Source organism: Cavia porcellus, unplaced genomic scaffold (genome assembly GCF_034190915.1).
Source record: "Cavia porcellus strain 051 isolate PalLab524CR breed Dunkin Hartley unplaced genomic scaffold, mCavPor4.1 scaffold_26, whole genome shotgun sequence".
NCBI lineage: Eukaryota > Metazoa > Chordata > Mammalia > Rodentia > Caviidae > Cavia > Cavia porcellus.
Window position 1 is genome coordinate 42193753 of NW_026947509.1, and position 5831 is coordinate 42199583.

General features: G+C 42.9%; 1 long non-coding RNA gene across 1 annotated transcript; it reads left to right on the top strand.

Annotated features, from left to right (window-relative positions):
• The first annotated feature begins 206 nt into the window (after window positions 1-206).
• LOC134473297 (uncharacterized) lies at window positions 207-4459 on the top strand. Its single transcript, XR_010043496.1, has 2 exons — window positions 207-2234; window positions 3668-4459. It is a non-coding gene; the product is annotated as an uncharacterized LOC134473297 (long non-coding RNA).
• The last annotated feature ends 1372 nt before the right edge of the window (window positions 4460-5831 follow it).

Below are 5831 nucleotides of genomic sequence, written 5' to 3' on the forward strand. Positions count from 1 at the left end.
AAGCGAAATCACAGTCTGATGCAGCATAAGCAGATGGGATTTTCACCAAACAGTTAGAAAAAGTAAAGCATGGAAAATTTGCGTCCTCGAATAGATCCTCTTTGTTCAAAGAGGCCCTGATATTCATATGCAACAAAAAGGAAGGTCCCTCAAAGTGGATGTTGCAAACTATGTCTCATTAGCACAAACTTTTGGTTTGTGGTATGAGATTCAAAGCATTCTTCTAACTCAGTAGTTTCCTCTTTTAGACCTCCAGAGCCTTTGGCAAATCGCCCAAGGTATCCAAACTCAGGGAGTTCCTCTGTGGAATGGAAGTCAGTACGACACCCTCTGAGGCTACTGTAACGATGAAATGAGAAGACCCGCGTGGGGATCAGGACATGTTCGCCCTCGTCATGGTTTGGCCCAGTTGTTCAGCACATTGGTTCCAGTGCCAGCCTTGGATCCGGCCTTGACATCTATCAGAAAGTTCTTTAACTCCTCTGATCCTGTATTTCCTCGACTGTCACCAGGAGGAAAGATTACCAACTCTCTATGGTTCTCGAGATTGGTAAATGAGGTTAGCTTTTCCACACTGCCAGACACACAGTGACTACACATGATGAACTATTTTCACTATTCTGTAAGTAGAACTTTATGGACTAGGCACTTCTCCTGCCCTTCCTCCATTCTCTACCCCAGTTCTTGACATTCTGAGACTGTATTGCCCGATTCTCTTTGTTTAAATGTAAGCTGCTAGAAAAGCCTCAATTCACTGAAACGATTCTCTTGCTCCTGGGGGATACAAGCAGAGGTGTGACAGTGGCAGAAACAGAAACCTTACCTGTGCAAAGCTTTGCTAGCTCCTGTCTGCTCTCCACTCCTCTCCCTGCTTGGTCCTGTGGGCTTAGAGATGGGTTCAGACCCTGTTGAGGTGCCAGGCCGTGGTTTAATCTACATTCTGGAGGAAGAACCTGAGGCTCAGGAAAGACCTCAGACTAACTTCCAGGTCCATTTGCCAAACAGCCAGATCTTTGTTGAATTCTAAGGTCCAGAGAGACCCACATCTCATATACACACACATGTACACACACATACAAATGCAAAATTTTACAGTAGAAATCTAAATCTTTTAGCCAGGTGTGGTGGCACATGCTTGTAATTCCAGCACTCAGGAGGCTGAGGCAAGAGGATTGTTGTGGGTTCGAGACCAGCCTGGGCTACAAAGTGAGCTCAAGGCCAGCCTGAACTGCATAATGAGAACATCTCTCAAAAAGGAAAAAAAGAAAGAAAAAAAGAAAACTAAATCTTTGTGTCAATTCAAATCAACACAACGCAATTCCAGTGAGATAGATGCATTTTGAGATCCTTTGCCAATTCAAAGACAAAAGACTATTTCACTGAAGAGATTTAGGGATTTAGCCAACGGATGGGGGGGGTCTTTTATTTATTTGTTTATTTGTTTACAGCACTGGGAATTGAATCCAGGATCTTCCCATTGAACTATCTGACCAGCCCTTTTTTTTTTTTTTTTTTTTTTTTTTTTTTTTGAGACAGGGTCTCACAATGTAGTTTAGGCAGGTCTCTATCTCACTATGTAGCCCAGGTTGGCCTCCAATGCACATCAATTCTGCTGCCTCAGCCTCCCAGAGTGCTGGGATTAGAGGTGTGTACCACCATACACAACTAGGTTAGGAGGCATTTTAGAAATTCTACTCCTATAATAACATAATTTCCATGTTAATGATTGTTTTGCTAATAGAGTAATAACAATGACTACGACAACTACAGAACTGTGATGTAGAGATATGGTGTCATGTCTGTTATGTAAATATTTCATTCACTCTTAACTGAAACCCGGACAGTATTTTTATTATCAGTTTATGAAGGAAAAAAATTAAGAGCCCAGGACTCAGAAAGAATTTTCTCAGGATTGCACAAGTATTCATTGCTGTACGTTGGACTTGACAGTGAGCTGGTGTGTCCTTGGGTACGGAGTGTGGCCTCCCTGTGACACTGGAAAAGCTATGTGCTGGAGAGACCCTTGTGAGCAGGGCTGGACATCTGCCTTATTTTTCTTTATGCATATTTCCCCGCCCTTCTTGCATGGATGCCTGAAAACACAAGCTTCGATGACTATAGAGACCTTGACTAAATCCTATGGTGATGCGGCCGTGGGAAGAGTGTTCCTGGCACCCAGGGCAAGGTTGCTGAGCAGCGTGGTCATCAGCGTCTCAGCTTCCTTGGATCCCAAGGTCAGTGCTGCATCTTGTCTGGGGGTGGGGGTGGGAGAGATCCATCCCTGCTCCTTTCCACCTACGGACTGTGATTGAAATGTACAGTACCTCTTTAAATTTGAAAACTGTATGACAGTAAAGGACAAGGGCCATTTATCTCTCGCAAAGCACTCTGCCTCACTTCAAAACATGCCTCGCATTGTTCTTGCCACTTACGGAGAGAGTGCTGAAAGCCTTTCTTTGCGCAGTGCGTGCTGCTGAGAGCCGTCGATGCAAAGGCAGTGTCCTGAAAACACTGCAGCTCACCCTTGTCCACCTACTCACCGGAGCTGGCACCGTGCAGTGTCTGACTCTCCCCAAGGCCAAAGTGACCACAATGTTTTGAGTTGATTTGGGAGATTGAGAAGGGCAGGGCAGCTAGACGTAAAAGAGGACTTCCGGAACTGCTTCAGAAAGCTGGATGGGATGTATTCAAAGTGAATGGGGATATGTTGAGGGGGATTAATGGTAATGCTTTTGTTTTTACTGTAAGAATTTATCCAATTTAAACATTTACTGTTTTTCAGTTGCATCTTAAACATGGGTGACTTGTACTAAAAGAAGTTTTCAAGGAAAGTTAGGCCAAGAGCTGTGTTTTTGCAAATGTTGGACGAAATAGCCCCAAATTGGAATGTGTTCATGTCCCAAAGATTTCATAAGTATAATCCTCCTCCCTGTTTCAGATCAAGCCCTGCGGTAGCTCCCTAAAAGCGTCCTTAAGATCTTTATTCATACTCTTGTGGAAAGAATCAAAGTTTGGGAAAGAGAAGAGAAACCCAGAAGACTCTGCTGGTGCCACTGCGTCTTGTAATTAATGCTCTCCAGGGGGTCTGTTGACAGGCACAAAGGAGGCCACCCACAATGTGCACTGACTTCTGCCATGGAGGACAGGAAGCAGGAAAGCTAGCACACACAAGAAGTGCTGAGTACACGTGCAAATGAGTAGCAGGTTTTGAGACACAGCTGGAACTCTTAGGGTGTTACGTTTAGATGGGGAAGGAAGCAGCTAATGGGAAAGGCAGAATTCATAAGATGTGTTAAATACGGGCAATAAGTTAGTAATCTGTAAAATATGTTCAAGAAAAGTGGATATAAGTAAAATTTATGATGGAAAAAGAAAGAATGCTAGTTATGGATAAAAAGGAGCAGAGAGATAGAGTGCTGGTAATGCCCTCTGAGCTGACAGCCGAGTCATCTGTCAACAGGCCATCCACTGGAGTCACCCACTGGTCCCACATATCCCCTGTCTGAGAAACACTCACAAAACCAAGAGTTGTTCAGTAGGCTTATTGGCCCTTTGTTACTTATGTGCTCATTTATAAGCCATTGTTTTTCTTATTTCCCAAATATGCTCTATGTGATTGCTACTACCGTTGTGGTCAACAACACTCACTCCTGAATTTCTCTTTCAGAGCACATGTGTGTCCTCCATTTGGGGCGCTTTCTCCCTGGGCTCCGCTTGCTGCAGCCTTATCTGGTTGTCATGACCATACTGTCAGCAGGGAAGACTGACGTGGCACAGAGACAATGGGTATGGATGGTGCCCGTCCCAGGATTCAGGAAACGTGGTTCTTCTGCCTGCTCGCATCCGACCCTAACCATGTTCAGTGTACTCTTTTCCTTTGCTTTCATGGCATATTCCAAATGGCTTACAAAGCCGTGCAGTTTGTGCATAGTCAAGATAAGTTCTTGCTCAATGTCCTTATCGCATCATTTGTGTTAGGATATTTCCCTAGTCCGTTTTTCCACGTATATGCGTCTGTTTCCTTGGATAAGACAACAACAGCAAATGCTTTTGCTCCATCCCAGGACCTAGGAAAGAGCTGCGCCAAGAGAGTTTGGAATGGAGGCAAAACCCATTTTGGAGAGCCCAGTGTGTGTTGAAAAAGAAAGTAACCAAATAGATGTGTTGTGTCCATATCCTGAATATGGTCCCAGGCCTTTTGCCAGGTAGTCAGTGAACGGTTTTGTATGAATTTGATTTCTTTCCATTAGGAAAATTACTGAATTTCTGAATTAATAGAGTAGCACGGGAGGAGTAAGGTCTCTCAGTCAACCGTGCAGAGCCAATGATGGTTTGTAAAATGGGTCCATAAATAACAAATGACTTTAAGAACTCTGGGTGACCTAGTAGCTCATGGTGAGTGACCTCCTCGATGTATTATTCATGTCTTTCCTAATATAACAACTTCCCCCACTCTGGCCACAGTATTCTACTGCTCATTTACCGTGTTTTACCCATAACTTATCAGTCACAGCCCTACATGAAATACAGATTATAAAAGAAAACATTTCCCACACGTTTATGAAATGGTTTCCAGCTGGTCTTAAAAGTGTCTCCAATTCTCTCCGGATATAAGCGTTTATCTACTAACACTTATCACGCAAGTCTTTTCCTGCTCAGCTTCAAAAGTAGGACCATGGAGATTAGAGTCTAAGGCTTAAGAGACTGGCATTTGAGAAACTGAAAGAAGTAAATATATTGTACTTCTAGAAGATGAAAGCATTAAGCACTAAATAGTGAAATTATACCTCTATAATAAACAAACAAATAAGCCAACAAACACCTCTTCAATGTACTGAGTAATACAAGGCTTAGTTCTTTTGTTATCAGGAGCAATGAAATTGTGTATTCACAAGGGTAAAGTGTAGATGTGTGACATGGTACATGTGCATAGCACATAACCCAGTGACCCATAGGTTCCTACAGGGAACTTCAGATTGGTGGCTAAACACTTACAGGAAATTGTTTACAAAGAGAAAAGAACCTATCAGGTACTTTTGGGAGCCTGGACTCTGACAGAGCTCCCTCCATATCATGGCTTGGATGTATTTTCATGCTGCAATAGGTACTTTGGTCCTGGATATGAATTCTGGAGGCCATGCCAACAGGAGAGAAGGAGTTAGGGATTCATCATTTCCAGGCAACTTTTCAGAACTGGAGATCCCTGTAGTTAAATTTATGGGACAAGATAAGTATTCATTTTCCTTCCTATTATACAACTTCCTGCCTGTGTGGCAGGGTTACAACAGTCACAGGGTTCATTTGAGGCCATCCAACTTTGGACTTCAACAAGATAAATGGTGGCATCTACAGAGACATGATGAAAAGATCACCTCAATATGATAAATCATTAAGGTATAAAGTAATAAAGTCTAGAGAAACGCTCCAAGCTATAACTTTCTTCTAAAAGTCTCCTGATTTTGATGTATCCATCAAACATAGCTCTATTTTTGATTCATTTTAGTTCTTGTTTTTGGTTGAAATGGATGGGCCAGTCCCTTTGGCCAGTAGTAGGTGGATTTCTATCAATGGGCCAAGAAACAAGATTTATTTCAGGAAGGCTTGGTTCAAGAAGAACAGCGTGACCTTGCAGACTCACACAGTTCCTTAGCAGTAACCATCCAGCTGAAGTTATTGTTGCCTCAGTGAGATGCAAATCAGGACCGGGTTTCCCAAACAGGGTCCTGTAGGACACATGTGCTTAAACAGCGAGTGTTTTTGTTGTTTGGTTGTAACCACTACGTATGTTAAAAATAAGAGGCATGAAAGTTCCTGTGTTAAACAAATTTGCA